The 26,501-nt window shown below is 38.0% G+C and overlaps 2 long non-coding RNA genes across 3 annotated transcripts; one reads left to right on the forward strand and one right to left on the reverse strand.

Annotated features, from left to right (window-relative positions):
- Positions 1–3,608: 3,608 nt before the first annotated feature.
- LOC128795893 (uncharacterized) lies at positions 3,609–8,572 on the reverse strand. Its single transcript, XR_008433658.1, has 4 exons — positions 8,524–8,572; positions 7,971–8,088; positions 5,374–5,627; positions 3,609–3,708 (listed from the first exon to the last, which is right to left on the reverse strand). It is a non-coding gene; the product is annotated as an uncharacterized LOC128795893 (long non-coding RNA).
- Positions 8,573–8,636: 64 nt separating this feature from the next.
- On the forward strand, positions 8,637–25,837 carry LOC128798635 (uncharacterized). 2 transcript variants are annotated; one of them, XR_008434493.1, is made up of 4 exons: positions 8,637–8,698; positions 9,158–9,411; positions 22,597–22,673; positions 25,691–25,837. It is a non-coding gene; the product is annotated as an uncharacterized LOC128798635 (long non-coding RNA). The 2 variants fall into 2 exon arrangements; XR_008434492.1 differs by lacking the exon at positions 8,637–8,698 and adding an exon at positions 8,725–8,814.
- Positions 25,838–26,501: the final 664 nt, after the last annotated feature.

Here is a 26,501-nt window from a genome sequence, read left to right on the forward strand (position 1 = left end):
ATTCAGATAATATCAAAAAACTGAGAAAATAACATCTCTTTAGATAGAGTTTCTGAATTATTTCAGAGAGCAGGGACATCAAGTCTTCAGCTCTGTCCATTATTAGAAGCCAAGAATATATACTTTGAAAAAAAAAAAAGTGTTTTCTTAAGGTGGCTGTACTCATTAACTGGAATGAAATAGCTTTGAAAATTTTCATTCTACCATTTTTAATAAGTTACAAGTATAGATATGTTTGTTATTGACATTTTCTAGTTATTTTGAAGGAATGTATCAATAATAATTTACATAACTTACTTTTTTCCTGACTCATATCTCTCAGACTGGGTTTTATTTTCAACACAACACTATACTTCAAGCCTCCAAATCTCTCTAAAACTCAGATATAACCAGTCAGAAGATGCACTACATCTGGACCATGGTTGCATTCTCCCCCTTAAACCTAAGGGAGGGAAAAGAGGCACTGATAGTATTTATGCCCTGAAATTTGGCAAAGCTGTTCTGGATATGTGATGATATCCTGTGGATCCTAATTTGACATGCCATGCAGACAAGATAGTAAGTGTGGGCTAAAACCATAGGGCCAACAAAATTTCAAAGTTCCCTTATGAAGTGCTATTGTGCTCAAAGAGATCTGGGACATGGTTATGCCTGCATGAAGTCGGAGTGGCTGCTGACCAGCTGAACTATCTCCTGGTCTCATGTATGAGTGGTGGGAAAGTCAAGTCCTGGTGCTCCCTGTTGGGGAAACAATCAGAAAACTGCTTTGTTAGGCGGGGTTGTATGGTTGACAAAACTGAAAGACAGCTACAAAATTCACAAACACATTAGGGACTGAGTAATTATTTATATTCTCAATATTCGTCTCAACAGGCTGATCCTACTTAATCCCTTCCAGTGTTATTCTTGGTTTAGAGTAGAGGATACAGTCATTTAAGAAGAATAAGAATGCCATCAGTAGAATAAGTAGCAGCAATCCAAGGATGTACATTTTTCCCCCCCTAAATAATCTGTTAATCTAAATTCTTCCTCAAAGAAAAAAGATACAATCAATATTAAAATGAATAATTACTTACAGAGCTAGGAAGTGTTGTCAGTTTGATAATTCAATAATATTCTTCAACATAGGAAGGAAAAACTGTTTAAAAAGGAAAAAAAAAAAAGGGAAATGCTCCATTGTCTAAACCTTTGTTGATAGAAACAGTATTTATTGCTATGATGCTTAATATTTATTTGCTGTTAAGTTTCTAAAACCAGTGATTTTTCATGCCTTCTAAGGGTTTTGCAGACAGCTGACCTTGGAATCTATAAATTATTTTGATATTTAGTAGTCAAATTTGTCTTGGTTCATATAAGTGAACCTAGACTTCAGAGGTCTGCAAAAGAGATTAACCATAACGGGCACATTAAGGGGTCTACTGAAGGTTTTTCAGATGTCTGCAAATATAAGTTCTCTCAGATTAATAATATTAAGAAACATAAATCTGTCTGTCTAGCTGTCTTCAACAGACATATCTGCAGCCAACTCACCATAACTAGCACAACAGTATCTCTGCTCACATCCTTTGGCACTGAACATGTCACTTTTCTTCAAATTAGTGTCCTGTTCAGATGATATCTGATGCAGATATGATCATATTCTAAAAATCAGTGTTGCAAGTTTGTGCTGTGGGTGCTGTTTAACAGTTTATACTTGATGAGGCAAAGAAGCCAACTTCCCTGTTTTCTTTTGACAAAGTCACTGAAGTTGCCTGCAGCAGAAGTTCTTTGTGTAAATCCACTGGTAACTGCTTTGGAGCAGAAAAATAATAGGACAAAACTAAGCCTTTTTACATCTTTATGCTAACCTCATGGATTGTGCAGTAGTGGATTATACAAGTGCAACTTAGGACCACCATTTATAAGTGTCTTTTCCTTGCTTTCAGCAAAACCATTATCGAATCCCATTACTGTAAACTTTCTTCTAGTGATCAAAAATAATGATCCAGTTCCCTTTACCATCTAACCAAATGAGTCCTTTTCATTAGAAAAGCACTAGCATTCCTAATTCTAATACAGTTGGTTGTTTTAATGTGCAACTTTCTGGTAGTTCCCCACGCTTACTGATTTTGCATTTTATGGTTCTACTCTTCAGGCTGGAGTTTTCACTCGCAAATAATTGCACACCATTCCTTGGATGCAGAGTGAAGAAGTTTTGAACTTTTATTATCTTGAGATGGTTTTGGATTCCCTTTGGAATCTGCATGGTTATTTTATGAAGATCCTTAATGCTTAACAAGCACTACAGGAAATTTCAGTTAAATGAAGTTATGTTGGTGAAGAATAACAGAAGGACAAAACAAAGCTGTTTTAGCAGCTTGTGTTTTATGAGAAACAGAGGTAAGGGAGAAACCACCCACGCATTCCAGGGTGACAGAAACAGTAAGAGAGAGTGTTCCCTTTGAGCTTTCCAGTGCTATGATAATCAACAGAGCTAATAAAATGCAGCAGTTCATGGGCTTTTGGCAGCGTGAGCCTTCAGAAGGACATAAAATTATTGCCAAAAAAGAATCTTAAAACCTTGGTTTTAAAACAAATATCCTGCCTGCTTTCTCTAGCAGCACTAAATTGTTCCTGAGGTTGTTTGTGCAATCTGTCTATCTCCCTTTATCTGGATTAGATAAAGGAAATGAGGTTATTACATCATTGATCAAAACCGTGTATTAATGGCCTCCTTCTGGATCGGGCCAAAGATACTGTCTACATTTGATTTACTAAAGTTGAGAGAAAGCCTGCAGTGTTTTTGAATCCTGGGTAAGGATGCCGGGTACAAGTGTGTGATACAGAGTCAGCAGCAACATGCAGACTGCTGCAAATGACACATGGTAATATTCAGTGTGAGTTGGTAAGGTTAGTCAGTCCAGCACAGCAGCCAAAATCCTTGCCAAGATTCTCTTTCTCTCTATGAATGTACTCCTAAGCATTGAGAAAAATGCTCTCACACACGGTATTGCTATAAATTTATAAATTTATAAATTTTTGCCCCAATGCAAAATCTTTACTCTTTCTTGCATTCCCTCCTTTCCCTCCCAGGGAACTGCTGTATTCATTACCTGGACTGAATCTACTCCCTTCAGACTGAGCAGGCAACTAACTTTGCCAAAACAAATGTTCACACAGGGCTTCTCTAAACTGTGGCATTCAGCTATTGTTAGGCATGCACACAGTTTATTTGCGTTAAAATCCCACATTTTGGAGACTGGAAACATATAAAAAATAAAATTCCTTGCACTTACTTAAAGTAAGTAATAACTTACTGGCTTGCTCACTTTACTTCCACTTTAAAGTACTTTAAAGAAAATGCTTGTGTTTACCAATTGACAAGACCAGTAGATATAAAAAAAGGCATCTTAATAGTAAGTGTCATGGTATTATTAAGCTTTCAGAACAGGCATCAATAAATCTTCACAGGTCTCTGTACAACTCAATATCTGACTGTTTGTAAGGGGCAAATCTTGTAGAATGGCTGTAGAAACCCTATGAGAAATTCCCTTGTTTTTTTCCCTCCCCACATTTTGAGAACCCTTTGCCTGGCTCCCCTCCTGATGTATCTGTCAGGTCCGGGGATCTGATCACAGAATATGCTGAGTTGGAAGGGGCCTTAGGGCAGCTCTGTTCTGCAGGTCTTTACTGCTCCCTTTTATTGCTGGAGCTTGATCCAGGTAACACCTACGAAGAAGAAAGGGATTTGGGCCACAAAGTACAGGCAGCTCTATCCCTGGCCCATGCACAGGGGCACAAGGGTGTTAAGAGCAACACATCAGGATTCAAGCCTGAAATGTTGTTTAAAATCATAGTTAGAGAATTGCAAGAAGGCTGCTTCTGAAAAGAGAGCTTAAAAGAAACTAGAAACAAAACATTTTATTTATCAGCCAAACAGATCCTAGTTATGAATTCTTTCAAGTTATTTCCTCTTGGCCAGACTAGTTCAGCTGGAGTGCTGCTGCAGACTGGAGGCACCACAACTACAACAGCTCACTCCAGCTGAATGCTTCAGGAAAGCAGAAACACAGGATAGTTATTCTGCATTCTTAAAGCCAAAGTAGTTAAACTGTGAGGTGGAATTGTAACAACTCAAGTCAGATTTCCTGGATAAAACTGAAAAATACCCCACCAGAAGCTGTGACCTAGAGTTGCATTTCCTCTGTAAACTTGTTTAAAAATGTCAGATAAACATAAAATTTGGCTGTGTAAAAGAAGGAACAATAAGTAAGTAAGTAAGTAAGTAAGTAAGTAAAAAGTGTATAATGGCAGATTGATCAGAGAGGAGATAGACTGGTACAAATGTTGAGTAATAGCATGAACTTTCCATGTTTTAAAGTAATGCACTGCCAATTTTCCCCGGCAAGTACTTTCAGTCAGGAAACCACTAGAGTACAGAGAGGTAATGAAAAGTAATATGTGTGACCTGTGCAACCTATATAGATTCAGGTGACCTCAATGAAATAAGACTTAAGCTTTAATCAGAAAGATAAAGTGTGGAGAAAAGGGTGAGGAATTTCTTAACCCAAAAAATTGGAAAGGCTCTTACACCAGGCCCATCTTGAGACTGAGGTTTCTCAGCACAAGTGAAACCAGGATAGCTCTGCTTGTGATGGCCAGGACAGGAAGAGAATGATCAAAAGAGAAAGAAAAGGGAGAGAGAAAGCAATGCCATTCCAAAGCTAGCCTGGCAGCCTTCAGAGTGGATTTTTTCTTATAACAATTAAAACTAGACTGGCCATGAATGCATACCAGTTTATCCAGGGCTGAAGAAGTTTATGGATTGGGAAGGTAATCATCCCTCTGCATCTTTTCCGTTCTCCTTTTCTTCTGGCATTAAGGATATCAGAGAATCACAGAATATCTGATGTGGAAATGGACCTCTGAAGGCCATTTGGTGCAACCTCTCCTGCTCAAGCACAGCCACCCAGAGCCAGTTGCCCAGAGGGGTTTTGAATATCTCTAGTGATGGAGACTCCACAACATGTCTGAGAAACCTGTGTCGGCGCTCAGTCACTCTCACAGTAAAGTGTTTCCTGATTTTCAGAGGGACCCTCCTGTGTTTCAGGTTGTGCCCATCGCCCTTGGCTCTGTCACTGGACATTACTGAAGAGTTTGGTTCTGTCCTCTTTGCACCCTGTCCCTGATATGTTTTTACATATCAATAAGATCCCCTTGAACCTTCTCCTACCCAGGCTGAAAAGTCCCTGCTCTCAGCCTTTCCTCACTCATGAGGTGCTGGAGACCCTTAATTACCTTTGTGGCCCTTTGCTGGGCTATGTCCATGTGTCCATGTGTGTCACACACCGAGGAGCCCAGACCTGGACACAGCACTCTAGGAAGGGACCTCACCTGTACTGAGCAGAGGGAAAGGATCACCTTCCCCAAACTGCTGGCAACACTTTGTCTAATGCAGCCCAGGATGGCCTTCTTTCCAGCAAGGGCACATTGCTGGCTCATGGTCAACTGGGTGTCCAGCTCCAAGGCCTTTTCCACAAAGCTGCTTCTCAGCAGGATGGCACCCAGCATCTCCTGCTGCCTCAGGCTGTTCTATCCCAGGTGAAGGACTTGGCACTTCCCCCAGTTGAACTTCATGAGGTTATATCCTGGGACAGAAAAGAATCTGATCTATTATTTTGCCTATGATTGGAAACTTTTCTAAAAGCTTTGATAAATATTACTCCATTAAATTATACAAATACATTAAAAAGTATACTATATTTTATGGGGATTTTTTTTCCTAACTCTTAGATACCAAAAAGGTGTTCATATTTATTTTGTTTATATCTATTTTCTTCTACTGTCGGGTTTTTTTTTTAGGATAAATGCAAACAAGATGTGTAGTTCTAGTATGTATGAAAGTTGATCAGTGACTTGGTAAATATTCACCTTTACTGAAGCCACACTAGCTTTTCCCAGGCAGGCTGTATTTATCCACCAATTCTACACTTGGTTTGTACTTGTAGTAATTTCCTCAGTAAAGAAGGCAGACTTAGAGGTTTCTTGATTCCCAAAGGAGCTTTTAAAAATATATCACATCTGTGATACCACAGATGCTACACTCCAGTCCTCAGGTGCCATGGGAGCCTTAAAGCAGAAGTTAGATGGTGCTGTTAGTAATTTAGCTGTTTCATTCATGAGATCTCTCAGAGCTCTTGGGCGCATATGATCTAGGTCTGGTGATGTTTTAGTGTTTGTTTCATTGCTTTGTTCCATGGCCCTCCTGCAATCACTTCAATTTCAGACAGGGCCTTTGCAGAGCGCACTAGAAGAAGGTTAAAGAAGGGGACTTTCTCTTATTTCCACAGTGAATGTCAAGGCAAAAAAATGGTGTAGTATTATATGCTCATGATCAGTCTTCCCTGCCTAAAGCCTGTGGTTTTCTTCTGATGTGTGTGAAGCATTTAGTACTAGTTTTAATTTTATCTTTTTAGTATTAGCTTCAAATTCTGGTTTAATCTCCACTGGTTTCCATTTAATTTGATATGCCTGAATTTTTATTAAAACCTTTATTATATTAATTAGAACATGCATGATTTCAGCAATTTGAATGATGTTTTTCTGTTTCTAGCAAATGCCTTTCCTTCCCATTCTGTCTTGTTTTCATCCTTATTTAAGCCTTTCCTACTGCAATACAATATGCAAATCACCTGTAAGTATTTAACTTTTTCTCCTTCTTTCAAACTCCATTTTCACAGGCTTTTACATCACTCTGTTCCTTCACAACTCATGAGAAAGTTCATAAACTGGAAGAATTGTTTTGCTTGTGGGACCATTCTCTTTGGTAGTAGGGTGTATGAGGCCACAAACTGTGTTCCTTTAGCACCAATTCCCATATGTTAAACCCACCATAACTCAGCAGAAATGGACTGGATGATCTCTTGAATGGTATTTGATGGAGAATGATGGTGTAGATATGATCTCCAGATCAGGAAGTCACTACCTAATTGCTGAAAACCGAGATGGAGTACCAGGGGAAATATTATCTTTTGTGCATTCTCCATCTCATATATACCTCCCTAAGCATACCAATCACTGTCTAAGACAGGATATTGAGGCAAATGGCTTTTTTAGTCTAACTCCATGTGCTCATTTTTATAAAAAGTAAATCTGTTAAGAAGCAAATGCTTCTGGAGCGAGGTAAATTTCTCCAGAACTTGATTTCCTCAGAACTTTATTTCAGAGGAAAACAGCAGGAAAAGTTCTGGTGTTATTATATTTCTTTCTAGGGAACCTGGTTGCTTGATTACCTTTCTGAAGTGCCTACACACAAATGCACACAGCATGGGGAATAAAGAAGAGCTGAAAACCTATGTGCTATCGCAGGGCCATGATCTCATTGCAATTACAGAGACAGGGTGGGACTGCTCACATGGCTGGAATATTGTCATGGATGGCTATGTACTTTTAGAAAGGACAGGACAGAGATGTGAGGTGAGCTGTTTATGTGTAAGGGCAGCTGGAATATATTGAGATCTACCCTGGGGCAGACACATGATTTGAGGGTTTATGGGTGAGAATTAAGGCTAATATGAGTGACACTTGTGGATGTTTATTGCAGGCCACCTGTAGTGACCATGAGATGGTGGAACTCAGGATCCTGCACAGGGGAAGCAAATCAATAAGCAGAACTAGAACCCTAAACTTCCAGAGAGCTAACCTGGGCCTCTTCAAGGACCTGCTAAATGGAATCCCATGGGTTATGGCTCTGGAAGAAAAGTGTGTCCAAGAGACATGGTCAATATTTAAGAACTACTTTCTCTAAGGTCAAGACATGATAAAGTAATCGGGCAAAAGGAGCAGGAGACCTGCATGGATGAACAGACACCTCCTATCTCAAAGGCAAGAAAGAAATCTATGGGATGTGGCAAAAAGGATAGGCCATGTAGGAGCACTATGGGAACATTGCCAAAATATGCAGGAATGCAATGAGGAAGGCCAAGACCCACCTGGAATTGCAACTGGCAAAATACCTCAAGGACAACAAGAAGGGCTTCTGCAAATATATCAGCAGCAAAAGGAAGATCTTGGGATAATGTTGAGGTCCTGCTGAATCAGATGGATGTCCTGGTAATGGAAGAGACAGAGAAGGTGGAATTACTGAACACCTTCTTTCCCTTAGTCTTTACTTCTGAAGATGGATCTCAGCAGTCACAGACTTCAGATGTAAGAGAAGAATGCTGGAGAAAGAAAGACTTCCCCTTGGTCATAGAGGGTTGGGTAAGAGGTCAACTAGGCAGACTTAACACCAATATCTGTGGGCTCTGATGGGATGCACCCATGGGTGCTGACGGAGGCACAGATGTTGTTGCTCTTCTGCTCTCCATCATCTTTGAAAAATCACAAAGAACAGGGGAGGTGTCTGAGGACTAGAGGAAGGCCAATGTTTCTCCCATCTTTGAGAAGGGCTAGAAGGAGGATAAGGGAAACTACTGGCTGGTCAGCCTCAACTCCATCCCTGGAAAGGTTATGAAACAGGTCATTCTGGAGATCATTACCAACCATTTAGAAGAAGGCTGTAGTGAGCACGGATTCACCAAGGGGGAGTGATGCTTGACCAGTCTGGTAGCCTTCTATGATCTCATGGCAGGATGGGACAGTGAAGGAAGGGCAGTGGATGTTGTCTGCCTTAACTTCATCGGGGCTTTTGACACTGTCTCCCAGAACATCCTCATAGGTAAGCTCAAGAAATGAATGGACAGGGTGAGGTGGATCAAGAACTAAAGGCAGAGCTCATAGGGTCTAGATCAGACCTCAGAGGGTTATGATCAGTGGAGCAGAATCCATTTGGAGGTTTGTAGTGTGTGGCATTCCCCACAGTTCAATACTGGGCTCCGTCTTATTCAACTTGTTTATCAATGACCTGGAAAAAGGGATTGAATCACCCTCAGCAAGGTTGCTGATGATACAAAACTGAGGGTAGTGGCTGATACACCTGAAGGCTGTGCTGCTATTCAGTGGGACCTTGATAGGCTGGAGACTGGGCAGAGAGAAACATAATAAGGTTCAACAATGGCAAGTGCAGGATCCTGAATCTGGGGTAGAATAACTCCAAGGACCAACACAGGTTGGGGACTGATCAACTTGAAGTTTTTCATGTTCCAGAAGTATTTTTCATCCAATCTCTTTCTTTCAGAAACGTGTCACTATGGTCAGCATCAATCCTTTCAGAGCATCACAGATCTTGCAATCTTGAAAACTTCCACAAATCAAAATATTCAAAGCCTTGAAAATACAGTCTCAAGAATACACAAAATATAAAGTCCTTCCTGGCATATAAGAAGAAAATTCATTATATTGAAACCAAAGGCTACTGTCCATTGTTTTCTTGCAGTTTCTACTATAAAAAGCATCAGGGCAAAACCAGATGAAAAAAAGGCCAATTTAAAAGTAAGTTACAAGTAGGATCCAATGTGAAATGCTTTTGTCTTCTATTTCAGACTGCCCAGTCATACTTCACTAAGTTTGATCACAGCTTGAGTTCACCTTCAAGTATAGGTTATGGTTTTTCCCTTGAAGGAGTCTGGTTAGCTTACCCAGATTTCATCCTGTTAACAATGGATAGATATAGGGTTTTGTCTTTGTTTGGAAAGGTATTTAATTATAAACATCAACTGATTTTAAGGGTATTTGATGGTTGGGATGGTTGGGATTTGATAATTTGGGATGTCCTGTTTTTTGACCTATTGTGGTATGTAAAAATTCTTAATTACATAGTAAATTTTAACAATTAGCTGTGACATGCTTATCAATGTTTATCTCTAACTGCTTCAGAAGGTTTCTTGTTCTCCTTGCTGTTTTATAAGCCACAATGTTGTACTGACTTTAATAAATGTAAGTAAATAACATAATTTCATTAAATGATTTTATATTGTTCAACATACATATGGAAATCCTCATGAAGAGGACCAGAAATTTGATTATTCTTAAACAGCATTATCTGACTTGGAATAGGTTAGCATAACTGAGAGGAAAACTGTGTTTAAATTAAAATGCAACACTTTAAAATTAAACTTTGAAAGTAAATTAACTTTATTATGTCCTGTGAACACTTACATCGCAGGAAAGGCTCGTTACTTTTACTGAAAGGTCTCTCATCTTAAACTCCCAAGAAAAAAGTAATTACTCATGTTATTATTGCTTGGCCTGTATTGGGGGACTTGAGCATATCCCTGGTAGGAAACTCACTGTGTAGATTAAGTTTGTGTGGGGCTTTCCCCACAAGAGGAAGAATAATGTAACTTATTTTAAAACCAGCCCTGTAGTAATGACTTGGGTGCAGGTATCCAAAATGTCATGTGTGTTTCAGAATCCACGGTGCTGTTTCCCTCCTGCTGTGAAGCCTCACTTAAAAGGAAAGCTTTTTTCAAAGAAATCAATTTACTTTGGTAAAAATTGTTAGAAATACTGGAGTTTCCCTTGCTTTTGTCAGGATGTGAATTTTGCCTTTATAGCTTTCCACATTTTCTGTGAAGCCCTGAGCCAGCTCTGCCAGTCTGGCTATAAAGCTGTTACCCAGCTGTCAGCTTGTACAATGATACTTTTAATAGCTCCAGTATCTCAGGCTAAGTCTGTTTAGGCTTTCAGGAAAGATATGTTCTGCCTTGGATGAATTCAAGTGCACATCAGTTGCTCCCTCCTAGCTATCAATATATCTATTTACTTAATGGTTTTCCTTCGAGTCATGAAAGAGGAAAGTCCACCACTTCAAGTATCACCTCCATTTATTGACTCCTAAGTCTTGCATCTTGCCCAGTTCTTAATCCTTATACCTTTTCTCTTTTTGTTTCCTCTTAGTCTGTCTCCTTCCTCTGCCCTTGCTCAAGCATATACATTGCAGCACAGGAGGCCATGCTGCTACCTCCATAGCCTGCTCCCAAAGAGAAAAAGATTCTTCTTCTTGTCTCCCTTGGTTTTGGAATTGAAATTAGTGCTTCCAAGGCTTTCCCTCTTATGGTGAGGAATGAATCACATCTTTAAAAAACACCACAAACCCCCAAAAATACTCTCTTTCTCACATAACTGATAACTGCAGTAACAAAGGATTTTAAATAAGAGATAAAAAAAAAGACATAGCAGAATACTCATGTAAAAGTGGAAACACAGCTGCAATATGTCAATAGTGGTTTTCATGCTGGAAGGAAAAAAAATCTTTTTGGAAAAAATATAGAAAGATATTGTTACATTTGAACCATTTTTAAAAAGAAAAATCTGTTACAATATAGTGGCACTTTACAATTGGGGGACTCTTAAAATGCTCTTTCCCTCTAGTTTTTTATTCCTTCTTCTATATTAGGGCAAGTTGTTTTATGTCCCCAAAACACAATAATTTCTAGTTGTAATAATTTTAAAATGTACATAAGCCCTTAAGAGACATTGATGAAATATGTACATGAGTCCAATTTAATATCAAATTTCAGATGTAGAATATGAGTCAGCCAGCTCATTAAGTACATAGTTTGCTTGAAGGCAGGGATAACTTCATTGACCTTAACAATCCTATTAGCAGGTTTACCTTGATTTTAAACCCACCAATGCCTCATTAAAATAAATGACACTGACTATAAAGACTTCTTACTCACATCCTGGGCAGATATTACATGATTAATCTTTAGTAGGTCAAGAGCACAATATTCACTATCTGAAAACATTATTGCTTATGTGCAATAAGATATAGAATTAAGTATAATTGTAGGTTCTCATGTCTAGACCTACTTAAAAAAGTACATATTCCTGCTTTGGAAGAGTAGTGAAATAATCTATTTAGCTTGTACAAAGAATACCTTTTCTTTTCTCATGCTGCACAAAATCTTCCCTTTGTCAGACGCTGACCAGGATTCCCCTCTCCTACATCCTTTCTTGGAGATTAATAGATCTTTTATAGTTGCAACATCTGAGAAAGAAAAATATTATAATGATTTTAGAGGAAATGTACATTTGTTTCAGAACTTCCAGAACATATATTTTATACATTGCAGTGTAAGTGCATTCACAGCGTTGAAATCTACAGCCTTTTAATGACTCTTTCTAGTCACTTATTGCAGTCATAAATTTTGTAACATAGGATGGAACAGTTCTAGGTGGGTTGTCGAATAGGAGCTCAATAGTTTAATGTGCTGTGCTCTTTACAAAATGCACTGTGCTAACAATCAAATAGAATTGCCTAATTAAATGTGGTACAAATTGTATAATGCTGGCATTAGTAAATCTGTGTTACTGACGCAGGAGCAAGCCATGCTAAATTATAAATTATGATCACCGGAAATTGAAACATAGCATGTGCAGGTTTAACAATCAAGAAACAGTCAATTAAATGTAGGCTTAATTTCCCTTTTAAACTCAGAGAATGTATGCAGGTAAGAAGGCTAGTATTTTTTTAGCATAATACATGCTTTTTAATCTGATACTTCCCAGCTGAGCTTAGTCATTGTCAAGGTCTTTAATCACAGACAGGGTTAATTTTTTGCAGTACCTGTGAGGGGGAGGAGCCTGGAACAATATGGGTGTGGCCAAGACCCAAATATTATTCAATGCTATTTCATGTCACTGCCAGGGCATTCCTTTCCAGTGGAGCAAGCCTGGCACATGAGCGGTGCGGTAATGCTGGTCCCAGCCAGAGGGACCAGTTTGAGTGGCATGGCTGTGGGTGGGTTGAGTTCCACACTCGGTCTTTTGTATGCTTTCATTATTAATATTGTTGCTGTTACTACTCCTTTTCTTATCTTGTTGCTGTTTCCAGTAAACTGTTATCTCAGCTGGTCATCTTTGACTTTTGTGCCTCCAGTTCTCCTCTCTGGCCACCCGTGGGCAGAAGAGAGGGGGAGGGGAAGCAAGCGGGAGGCACTGTGATATTCCATTATGGTTTTGGAGTCCTGGTGGAGGGGGCACTAAATACCATTCCTAAACCACAACACTCAGGAAAAAACCCAATGAAGCTCCTATTACAGGAGCTGTGAAGGAAATGCAGTCCACAACTCAGGAGGCTACAGTCGAGAGGGAACCATTAGCTGCTCTGTTATGGCAGACAGGTGCCTCTGATTGCTACCCAGCTCTTGCTCATTACCTTCCTAAGGAGCTCTGAGAAGCAACCAGGTAGGAAATTCCTGAGTATTCGAGCTATAAAAGAGATGGTTATCTGGCTTGGAAGTGGCCAAGTAAGTAATAAGAGAGGTGGGAGTTCTTAGTACTTATTGATATCTTATGGACAATTGTCATTAATAACAATGGATTTTCACAGTAATAAAAGCACATACATTTTAAATGGTATTCAAACCAAATAGTATTAGAAAGATTGCATAACAAAGCACAGAGTCACTGTGTTTTAGCAATGCAACATACAATTTAACCTGATGTAACTGAAAGTTAGGATTTCTACTGGATGGGACAAATATGCTCTGCAGGAGGTGATGCTAATGGAAATGTTTATTAAAAAAATATTAATTTTTTAATCAATGTGCACTGATATTATGAATTAGAGTGTGAATTGTAGTGCGGCGTCGCACTGTTTCTCCTGGCTCTGGGCAGCTCCGGCGCCTTTCAGTGCTCCTCCCTCCGGAGCTCAGGCTCGCCGCTTCTCTCCCGCGTGCCGCTGCGGCTGGCACGCCGGTCGGAGTCTGACGGGTTCTGTCGCCCGTGCGAGGGTCCAATGCAAAGAGGGAAGGAATTTGTCCAAATCACCCACGAAGGAAAGCGGGAAGGCTTTATTGTCACGGAGAGCTGCAGTGGGGGGTTGCGACCCACGCTTCCCACACCACATGGGGGAAATGGTGCTGGCACCAGGGGGGAACGGGATGATATAGGGAGTGTTACAGGGAGGGCAGATGCGCCCCCCCCCCCCCCCCCCATGAATACAGGCGCCGTGGTGCTGACATGTACTATGGCGACCAACAGGAACACAGCAGGGGCGGACACGGGGCCTCGGGGCGAACAGGGTTGCAGGATCGGGGTGACAGACACAGAACTCCTCAGGACAGGATGGGGGAGCGGTCACAGGAGTGACGGGGGAACACTCCAATGGCAGGCAGCCTGGGGCTAACAACTGTGAGGGGGGAGAACACGAGGGTACACAGGACTTGGCTAACTAACATAAATAAGAACCCCTAATCTAAACCCACACCTGGGATGCAACATTGTAGAGTGAACATATATGAAGCAATATTAATATACATAACACAATTATATTCATAAAAGCTTAGATTTGATGGCTCTAACAACAAGACTTACAACAACCATCTTTTCTGCAGGAATTAGCGGTGTTTATAGTGATGTGGAAAGAAGCAAATCAGGAGATTGTTCTTCTGATACATTAATTACTCATTTTCTCATCCTTATTACAAGGATGTTCAATAGCTAATCAAGAAATAAAGTGATCAACTCAGGCTGTTTTTACTTATTCTGTTATTATGTTTCACTCAGGCTTGCATGACAACAATCCTGTGGTATGCCAAAGCACTAAAGATGCAGTAATGATTTGACTATATGATATGAGTAATGTATATGAGTTTATATATGTTTATCTGTGTGCTCAGGTTTGTTGGCTGATTTGTAAGTCCCTTGCACTATCTGAAAAGAAATATTTGAAAAGTAAAGGTTTACTGAAGAAGCTTTAATGCAGAATAGCTTTTACTCACAGATGGATAAACATTATATTTATATAATACAAATGCTTTAAATGGCAAGCATTATCTGAATTTTTTAACTTGATCTATTAACCAAAATAATTGCTAATATAACTAAGTATTTGGAATATTCTAAGATGACTTCCAAAGAATCTGTTGAGCTTTAGATCAGGTCTTCAAAAAGGTGAAATTACATTGACCCTTCCATTCATGGCATTTTTATGCTATCCTATCAGAAAAACTACGGACAGTTTGCAGTGCTAGGCTCTTTCAGTAATATTTGTAATATTTATGTATGTGTGTTTGTACATATGTATGTATCTTTAAAAATTCAAGATGCTTATGATTAATTATTAAAGATTAAGGTGCATTATTTTAGACTATAAGGATCTGGTGAAGATACATTAGTAGCTGAGAAATCATCTGGTCATTCTTACTAAATGCCCATTCCTGTCCAACAAGTTACATGTGCAGTTGACAGTATTTTATTTTCCAGACTGAAACACCTTAATTTCTTAAGGCATACCTCTGAACTATTGTACTGTTGCTTTTTAAATGTCTACATAAGGCTAAAATTGCTGGTATTCAACACTTAAGTAGACAGATGGGATACGCTTTAAAGAATAGCTACTGCTCTTAGCATGCTGATGGTGTTTTACTGTATATTGTATGGACTAATCTGCAATTTTTAAATGTGGGCAAAGAAATGGTGAAAATACAAGACAGCTGCCCTTCACAAAGGGAAAAATTTATTTTCTACTGCTAACATGTATAATTATACTTAATGAAGGAATGTAGAATAAAGAGTAATTAAGAATCAATATTATAAAATAAAATACTGCATAATAATTCATGGCATATTAAATATATCCATAATTAAATATTTCAGTTTAATGTGATAAGTCGTAGGAAAGAACATTAATTATAACACAATCATTGGCAGTGTACTGTCAAAAATAACATTCTGAAAGGCCATGAAAATGACTATTGCTAATCTATTTGCAAAAGCAAACATGAAGTGTCCCTAGATTTCTTTTCACACAAGGATCCTCTATATTCTTGAAAAAATAAGTGTGTAGGCTAAATGCTAAGTGAGTGTTTTGCCTGTGTGATGCCAGTAGTATCTGATAATCCCTACTTCTGTTAGCTGAAGGTACAGATAAAGAAGATAAAGATAGATGAATATACTGTCTTTATTCTGTACCAGCCATGATGACACAAATCTTCTTGTGCACAATCTTCTTGTGCTTCCATCAATCTCACTGCCTTGTTTGGTCAAAAAATTGTTTTTAAGTAACATTACTTAACTGCTCATCTCCTGTTCAGTGACACAATCTCATGAGTCTCAAGAGTTTATTATGCAGTCAGTTAATGAGCAAGGAGAGGAGCTACTTAAATCAGGACTTCTGCTGGATCCCAGGTGTTTCAAAAGAGGTTAAATGCACCTTTTCAATGCAGACTCTACCTTTGAGATCTTGAGAGTGTTGCTGGCTGGAAGCTGTAAGTACACAGGCCTTGCTATGTGTGCCTTACCTTTCTGCATTTTCCCAGCTGTGCACTCTAGATGGCTCTTTGCTCTCATTCAGCTTGGTATTTCTTCAGATTTTATGTATTTGCATAGTCGTGTGAAAGCAGGTAAGACCCATAACAAGGGGGCAAGATTTCTGAAACCAAGAGCATGGCTGCGCAACAAGAATTGATGTCAAATAAGTTTTCCCCAGGCAGCTTTGTCAGGGCTTTCTATGCTTAGACCCTATGTGAGAATCATAGAAGCATGCACATTTTCATCCAGACAGATAAGGATAGATTCCCTTCATCTGAGAAAATGGAATGACAAAATTATTGGATGCTACCAGGGGAGGTTTCTTGATCAAGTTATAATCAGAAAGCCTTGTAGGGTCCTGTATTTTTTTTTTGCTAAAAAGTCCCATGAGGAAAATGACCAATTTGAATCTGTCGTGGAAGGAAATCCTGCATAAGGCGGAGCTGGAACAACACAAAAGATACAGCTATTTTTGCAGTCTGGTGTTTCCAAGGAGGTAACAACTTCTGAAGCCACTTGTTAATGTAGTAACACAAAGTAGTCTCCACAACCACTAAGTGCCAGAAGTCGTTGGCACAATCTTCTAACTGGAAATTGTTGGCAAATAGCATTGAGCAATGGTAAGATGATGAAGGGGAAATATTAAGGAAGACTTGATAAATCATGTAACTTGATTATTTCAGTCTTTCACTCATCAAAGTAAAAAAAAAAAAAAAGCGCCTTTATTTGTAGAAACTGATTTTTGTAATTAAAAAACTTGAAAACTAATTGCAGAATAGTCCTATAAATAATTTACTAGCTTTTGCTAGTAGTGGAAATTTTATCCTGTGTTCAGGGCAAAACACTGTTACACTGCAAAGACCTCTGAAGAACAGATTGTGAAATGAAAGCTAAAACTAAAATTTATAGCCCAAAAAACGTACAGAATTTGTATTGTTGCCTCATAATTGCATGAATGTTATGTATATTGGTTTGCTGGAAAATACTGGGACAATATCCTGCATATCCTTTTACATGATAATATTTCTACCAAGCTACTCATTACCAAAATATGATTCATCTTGCAATTCATGATTTTAATTATATGCAGGTTCATAGTCGTTTCATGTACAACAGTTTCAACAGAAAGTAGTTCTTTAGCTCAGAAGCATTTCAGACTCTGCATTTAACAGCAAGCTCTTTGATGATGCATAAAGTTCTCTCTTAGGGAGAATGTCTATATGTAAGGTTTAATTTCTTTTCAACACAGTTCTGTAACATCCCAACTCTTGTTTCCAAGGCTCAGACACAACATGAGACAGTCCTGTGATCTCTCAGGGTGAAACTGCAGATTTCCTTCCTGGTTTAATTTCAGAAGTTACACACAGCAACCTTGGCCTCCTGAGTGCTGCTGAACCTGCTGTACCTAATTTGTAACTTAAGCAATGCTTTAGATGTTTGAATGTTATATTGAAAAACAAAGATTGTTATTCTTAGATTATTCAGAGGCCATTATAAAACAGACATTGTTCAAGGAAAAGAACGTTTAAGAAATGGCATTCAGATACTTGCATCACAACCTATTTTTTCTACCAAGTATAAATTTTAGCAGAAGGTAGTGGTTTTGTTTTAGATTCAACAAAGATTTTGCAGAGAGGTTAACTCAGATTTCAGGCTGAGAGTGAGGAAAGAAACACAGTTCTGGGACAGCTTCCACAAGAGACCTAATGAGACCTGCATCCTGACACTCTAAAGGAAGAATTTACCTTTTGTTTTCCTTGCTCCCTTGAACTTCAGAAAGGAGAATATAGAGGTACTTCATTCTTCTGGGAAGTTCTTGGATCTGTTCAATAAAATTAATATATCCTCATGTTCTGCACAGGCTGAAATAATTCTGAATGCCTCACTACCATCCAGGAGAATGTCCTAATAGGAGTTATGTGATCTATTATCAGAGCTCAAACAAAATCTATGTCTATCAAAAATCATTGCTTGCTTGTGGCTGTGCTCCTCATTCTTCTACCACCTGTAAATTGTGGGTACACAGGCCCTGTAAATATTAGCTGTGGGAAATAATAGTGTTGCAGGGGTACTTCAGGTCCCAGCGAGGCAGAGGCTCAGGTTTATTCTCATCTGTGAGCAGCTGGCTAACTCAGCTCTCTTATTATTGAGTCAGTTCACATTGGCCAAATAAAGTCTGACCTCTCACCTTCCTTCTCCTCTTGGCCTTGGCTAATGTGACATGTGCTCCCTTCTCAACAAATTATCCATGGATGCATGATGAAACCTTATAACAAGCTCTTCTAATATTGACACTGCTTGCCCTGGCAACACCATGGGTTTTGCCAGGAGAATTTGTAGGGACTTCCTTGAATGTGCTAAGCTGAGTCAGAATTAAAGATTTTGATGGTCTAACTGGTGGAGACAAACCAGTGAGCTGAAGTAATATACTTGCAAAAGTATTTTGTGTGTAGACATAACCAATGTGAACCTTGTAGAAAGAAGCACAAGAGCACCAAAAGAAGTGTCTGTGGGTAAAATGTTTTGTTATTAATACTGTAAGATTAAAACCAGTCCAGGTCTAAACCCTTCTCCTTCCTACAATCAACTCCTTGCTGCCAGCACAGTTAATGGCCCACATGTTTCATGCCTTAGACAAAACCTTAATGCTTTCCTCACCTGCCCTCCTGCCTCCTTCAGCCCCTTGATATTGCAGCTGCTGTGAGAGTTCTCTGTGTCCAAGGCCTCCAGCACTCCCTGGAATCAAGGAGGGAAACAGAAACGGGTGAGAAACTCTCTGAACCTTGTTAAAGAAAAGTTAGGGTGTAATTTGGGTTGGGCTACACAAGCAAGCATTATAAAATAGCTCTGCTTTTTTATCTCAGACTAATATGAATTTGTGCTGCAAAATGTCCTTTTGCTGCTCTTTACAGAAGAGCGTGTGTGCATGGGCTTATGGTCTCAGATCAGCATGTTAACAGACACTTAATGCTCAATATAAGTACCTATATTTGGAAAATTTATGACCTTTAGTATGGTACTTCATTTTCTTCTTTTATTAAAGATCTTTCATGATGTCACAGTTAATTGAACACAAGATTATTTCAATCACTATTTTATTAACAAGAGAAATCACAAAAAGTCGGCCAGAGTTTTCAGTGAGCAGCAAAGAATTTCCTGATTTAGCTTGCCATGCACTATTTTATGGTGAAAGTGATTGACATCCTTCTGGTTACTATTTACTTAAATACTAGTTTCTATCAGAGACTAAACAAAGTATAATCCCTACAGAAACCTGAGCTGCTTATATTAAAGTCAGATGGGATGTAAAATGAAGAGTTTCTGTTATTTTTGGCTCAGTAATATGCAGTTATGGTAATTTCCACCAGCATACTCAGTGCCTTATGCTTTTGTGACAAAACAGAAGAGGCCTTTGCTTGGCTGTTTCTTTTCCATTAGTGACAGGATGACTTAAAATGTTAATGCAGCCTAGAGACTTTCTGTCTCAAAGATAGCTTTGCTTGCACTTGAGAGATAGAGGAAATGTGTGGAGGGCTTTTTTATGCCAAGTTATTTATTATGCACAGGGGCACATAGGTGCATGTACACAGAGGTTCTTATTTCTCCCCAGTGGCCAACATCTTCCTCAGTTTAATGGCTAACTCCAAGAAAGAGGTTGCTAAAACCTTGCTGGTAGCTGCAGGTTTTGCTAAGTTCAGCTGTTTCTTAATAGAGGCTCAGGACTGACAAGAGCAACACAGAGAGCAGCTGGGAGCCAGGGCTACTTTGTTCCCTACTTCATTAAACATTCCTATGAATGTCAGGTATGGGTGAAAAAGAGATAAAATCTTTTACCAGGATCTTCAAAACTCTGCTAAGAACAACAATGGTTTCAAAAGTAAATAAAAAAGATAATTATTAATTATAAAAATAATTTAAGTAACTTTGTTACATGTATGTGACTAGATCTACTGAAAAAATGTTATAGGATGAAAGTTAAAGGATTTTTTAAAAAATATATTTCTATCCTTTACAATCAACTTGGCAGGGACAGCGAATGAGAAAGAAATAAACTTGCTTTGCGTGCTGGTGGAGAGGATGTTGGATTTCTTCTACTCACGCTACCAACATATGAAGTAAGAAACGGTACACTGTGTTTGCAGGAAGAAAACAGGTCTTGTGATTTCTATTTCCACTTAGCATAGAAAGTGAGAGAAAAAAAAAATTAGAACAGAATTAAACTTTTTTCCTTCACCTAAAGGAAACAATATGAAGGGGAGTTGTGTCATTTCTTTTCCAGACATGAGATTCTCGTTAGATTTGTCAGAGCTATCTAAGTAATAATATTGTTTCTATTGTTGTATGCGTCATTAAAGAGAAAACTTAATGTTTGCCTGTAATACACATTTCCTGAATCATAATTGCCATTAGCTTGAATTGTAACTCTTCAAATCTCAGAACCTTCATTCATTTGAACTGTGGGTATTTGCTAGCACCTACTAATGATTAGCAACATAAATATTGTAGAAAGATATTGTTCTTTCCTTTAAATAATTGACAATCAAAATTGAATATTTAATATTCGACCATTATTGAAAATTAAATTCAATAAATTTTATATTTATTAAGCAACTGACATCTACTTCAGTAGACTATAATTAGCTTATGACACATAATGAATTAGCTTACAACATTAATATGCCATTCAGATGAAGGAGTAGTAAGTTCTGTGCTTCCCAAACCAGCTGGTCACCCATGCCAAGATAGAAAATTCAAGGTTCAAGATGGACTGCTTGATATGTCTTTAATATTAACTTCCCTTAGGAACTTGAAATATTTTCAAGTTTATGAAAATTATGTGATGGGTAATGCATTGACAAAATGTCAACTGGGCTTTGCAAAGTGCCAAACCCTTGCTCTTGAGTAAGGTAATTACATAGGGTGAAACCTTGTCTGCGTACATTTACATACTGTACATTGCTTTACAGTTTGCAGACAATACAAGTACTGCCTAATTGCTTTGTGAATTTTAAAGAGCAGTGTCATTGCTGCATACTGTATCTTGGCTTTGTCACTGTGTGGAGTTGAATGCAAACACACAGCAACTTAAAGTAAAAAATAGCTAAGTTGGTTCTATCTCCCATCGCCAAGCACTGCTCTCTCAGAAAGCTTCATTTTCACAGGGGATGTTTCTGACCATGACTCATCAGCTGGCTGAATAAAATCTAAACAGATAAAAGAAAAAATCTTTTATAAAACTTAAGGGCTATGAGAACCTGCTAATTCTGCTGCATATTATTATAAAGTTGTATAAGATCTCTGTTATTAGGTTGATTCAGCTCAAAGGGATGTGATATTTTACTTTTATGAGTCTGTATAATCCTTTGCCCTGAAGTTGAAAATACATTGTCCCCTGACTCACAATAAGTGATGAATTACAAAGTAGTGCTGCCAATTTTCCAATACACACAAGATGAGAGATATAAACAATCATTTCCTCATAACAGCAACATGAACTAAACAGGGTTCAACAAAACTGAAGGAAAACCTGCAAAACAGCAAAACTAGTTTTTCCCACAGACTGTGATTCAGTACCTCCTTTGGGTCCCATGTTTGAAATTTTGGTTATAAAAAATGCAGTATTCATTCCAGTAAGTCATCAACCAATCAAGGCCAAACCTGAATAGCATTAGTCTGTGAATATGCACACTTATGTACCTATATGCATGAACATACATGCATTGGTTGTCAGTGTTATTAATATTCAACATAGTATGACAATTCAGAGCCATAATTTTTTAAGCCCTCATGTACCTCCTCACTGTGATTTCTTTCCTTAATTGTAGGTTGAACATTCAACATCTTTAATGTTAAAACAGAAAGATCTCTTTCTTTTGTCCCAAGTTCAGTTTCTGCTAAGAATGCCAAGAAATCTTAGAAATATTTCCCTTTTCCTCAGAACCTTAATCCTGCATTGTATTCCAAATGCTGTTACAACAAAACTAGAACATGTTTATTGCATGTCTTAGAGCTTTGTTTTAATTAGATTGGTAGTTAGTGGCTTCAGGGTTGAAAAACCTTATGTCTTCACCACTCTTGCCTTTGTGGTTTGTAGAAGTAAAAACTCAAATTGCTGTGTAAGCTGAGACATATTGAGAAAAAGGATATTTTGTAGGTCAGTAGGGGAAGAGCTAGAGATATGTACAGATACAGCCATAGACAAAAATGCAATACCTGCACACTCAAACCTTAGGAAAATTCCACCCGACTTTTTTCTCTGCCTTCAGTGTATTTTTTCTGGAGTAGGAAATGTCATAATTTTCCACTATGTTTGACCCTGTAGTTTCTTTGTATATGTGAAAGGGTATAACCTTCCTTCATTAGTTCCCATAAGGGCCACCATATTATCGACAGCTTCTTTTCCTTGCTTAACAGGAATTGAATTCTCCATGAAGAGCAGGGTTTCTCATTAGAAGAAGAGGAGGAGAAGTGATTTGCAAGTCAGAGTGAAGGTGAGCTTTGAAAGAGAGCTAAAAACCAAGACTGAAACTACTAATGGAATTTGAAGAATGAGCCATACCACTGCAGGCAAATAGGAAGTGAAGATTTTTGACTAAGATGCTATGGTTGGTCTGAAAAGAAGACTGCAAAATAACAAACAGAAAGAAGATGTTAGAGCAGGGGTGTTAGATAACTAACCAGGAGAAAGTGGTGACAAAAACAAGTGGGACTTATAGGATTTAGTGAAAAGGGCCTTTTCCACCTTTTGGAGGATGTGAAGTGTGAAGAGTTAGAAAAAAATCCATAAAAGCAGGTAATCTAGTATCAAAAACCTAACAATAGAAAAGCAGATAAATAAAAGAAGGGAAAGGAGATAATCATTTTAAGCCACCTTTCAATTTTGCTGGCCAAGATGATAAAATATGCCAAAACCCTTGCAAAATGCAACATTGATTCAAACTGGGAATTTGAAAGCAGTGAATTCCCTTCACACTTATAAGAAATAAGAAACATCATGCAGAGCAAAGATATATAGTCAATTTTGGAAAAGACTACCCAGGCAAAAAGCAACATGAGTGCCATATGTCTTCTGACATGCAGCAGAGATGTGGATGAGCAGCAGTAAAATCATACTCCAGTGCGTGGAGAAGGGTCTTACAAAAAAATTTTTTTACTAGGTCACTGTGCATGTGATTGTAAAATGTTGCATGCAAAAATAAGGAGGAGACAAGATACTGCAGGTGCCAGTGACTTACTGAGGAAATGCTAAAAGGAAGTTGGGATTTGAATGTTTGCCTTCTTCACACAAAAATTATAGCACCAAGAGCTATCTGGATTATCTTTTGTAGTAATTGTCATTATTTTTCTGAAACAACCATTTTTGGCTAGGATTTTCATGTTAGGGTGAAAAGAGGAGGGCAGAATCAGGAGCTGAAAGAAGTGAGCTGAGAGATTAAAAGAATACTGACAAGATATTTGTGTTTCAAAGGCATCCCCTTCAAGCAAAGTTGTTTTACCTAATCTTTTTTGTAAGCTCTCTGTGGGCTCAAACCGAGACTTAAGTGCTGTTATCCATGGCAGAGAGGCAATGTAGAAAATTCTCTACCATCCTGGAATTGTGGATGTGCAAGACATGTAATGACAACAGAGCACTGAGAGTATATACTATCACTATACCTTATCAGACCCAGTACTGGTAAAGTAAGCAGGACCAAAGTAGGGGCACAAGCATCTGTACGTGCAAATATGTGCATCATTGAAGTTAAAGTAGGAGGCAGTATTGTGCATAGCTTTGTAGATATTCTCAAATTTTACCCAGAAAAAGTTTTATTAGGTTTATATTTAACTCCAACAGTCATTTAAAAAAAGAAAAACAAAACATGTTTTTCCAGTAAATAGCATCTGTAAAGTCTTCCAGGTAAAAATGATCAAGCTAGTGATACTCTTTTCATTCACATACAGTCACTTTCCTCATCTCAGGTAAGAAGCCAGAGAAAAGTGCCTTTCTTTATAGTCACCAATGATATTTGAACTAATTATAACTACCTTTACATACTTTGTTTTTTCATCCAAACTTCTACAGATACAAGGAAATTTTGCCTAGGAAGTAAAAGAACATATTTCTCAGAAGCTGTGGTCCATAACTGCATCCACCCATGACTTCAACATAGCACTGCCAACAATGTAGTAATCAGCTAGAACCCGCCCTCAATTCCCTGCAAAAACACAACCATGTTTGTTTACATGTTCAGATATGTCTTATTTTATTGGCGGTTCTGGAAAGGGCACATTCTCTAGTGGTGACATACTCTTGGATTCTGCCCCAAAAATGCATCAGACTGCACAGGATATGTTGTTTTCTGCTCTGTAACACATAGACAGTAAATTAACTGCTATCAGACAGATGACAGACAGCCAAATTGAATGTTTGCATATACTTTTCTTTAATTTGCTGTGTTTCTTGATACCTATCTTTTCTGATATTGCTTTCATATCAGATGTGAGCAGATTAAGTCTGTCAGAACAATGGGGAAAATTATTATAGATAGCAAAGTTACAGCCCTCCATCAGTGCCAGGCACTTTTCAAACTAATGACTTGTAATGCATACTCAAAAGCCTTCATTTCGTTGTTCTACAAGTGTGTTTTATCCTATTAAAAAAAAAAAAAAAGAAAAAGATTCACAGCTTTCTCAAATATGCCATCAATTTCTCTGAGTCTTCAAGGAGCCTAAAAAAATTGTATCTAAAAGTGTGATATTTTTATGAATGCACACAATTTTTTAGATTTTTATGACGTTTCAATTCAGTACAATTGGATTCCTTATACAAAATTAATTTCAGTATGAAACTGAAGGTGAAAATTGTAAAAGCAGAGAGTATAATTTGGGAAAATTAGCCTTTCAATCAAAACTAGTAAGTAAGGAAATCCAATAATCAGAAAAATGCCAAATTCACTCACTCTGTGAATACTAGATGACACTTTCAGTACATGTCTCCCAGTTATTAGCTTACAGAAAAAATTAATATACTTCTGTAATATGCACGAGTCTTTTATATAGAGATCTGTCTAAGAATTTAAAAATTTCACTGAAATTTCTTGTTACTGTGTCACCTGTCATGGAAAGTATAATGCTAGTGCAGAATTCCATGACATGAATGAATGTTAATATGGAAAAGTCTCTGACCTACTTTTTCAGCCATATTAGGTTTTATAGCCATTCTGGTGTCTATATAAACAGCAAAAAGAAAATAAAATCCCCATGATTTGTTACTTCATCATAAATGTGATCTGCAGCAGAGCGCAAGTAAACAAGAGATGTTATGGTAAATAATTACACTAAGGAGGCCAGTTAGTAGCAATTATTTCTGAATGAAAAGGAGTTTCTTGAATTACCATGTATGATGGTGGTTTGTATTTGGTTTACAAAGGTAACTCATTTGAAGGATAGGCAACAATAATTTGTTGTAGAACATAACAGTATGGTGAACACATTTGTACCTTATGTAATATGTGTAATATGTTTTCAGGTTGCCTGAAATATTCTCAAGAATCCCACAGAGTTCTGGAGGGGCCAGTCCTTGTAACAATGAGAGTGGACAGGAAAGCATTGCAGAGGCTAAGGCAAGCAGTTCACACATCAGAAAGTTGCATTTTTACAAAAAATGCATTTCAAAAAATGAATACTTAATATAGTTTTATACAAGCTCTTTTAACATGGTGTATTTTAGATCAAATATATACAGACTTGCCATGTCCATGTTATAATCTGCATTTTTTGTTTAGACACTCATTTTCATGTTTCCGCATCCTCTGTGCCCTTCATGGCCAAGTACACACACACCACACACACACACACACGTGTGTATATATATATATATATATATATATATATATATATATATATATGCCTTATTGATAGGTGAGTTTTGACTTTCTTTCTTTCTCCCCTGCCCTCCTCTCATTGACATTTGGACCTCCAATCTGCATTTCTATTAACTTTTGTGGGGAGACAAAAAGTTCTCTTTCCTTGCATGTCCACTAAACTATGAATTATTGAACCACTCTACTTAAATATATTGTCCAGGTTTTTAATTCATAGAGCATTAAATGCTTCTAGTGTCATCAATCTACTTTATTATACTGTCCTCAGATCCATCAATGAGTCAGATTTCAGATACAGAGACCTGCAACAACCTTGAGTATGCTATTTCTGTACAGTAACACAAAAGAAGATGATTACAAATTTTCTTTTTGTAGAAGATGATCAACAATCATACAGAGCAACAATTTAATAAAAAAATTATAAGAGAGATTTGTGCTTTGATGTAAAAATCCCTT

This window comes from Vidua chalybeata, chromosome 1, assembly GCF_026979565.1.
Source record: "Vidua chalybeata isolate OUT-0048 chromosome 1, bVidCha1 merged haplotype, whole genome shotgun sequence".
NCBI lineage: Eukaryota > Metazoa > Chordata > Aves > Passeriformes > Viduidae > Vidua > Vidua chalybeata.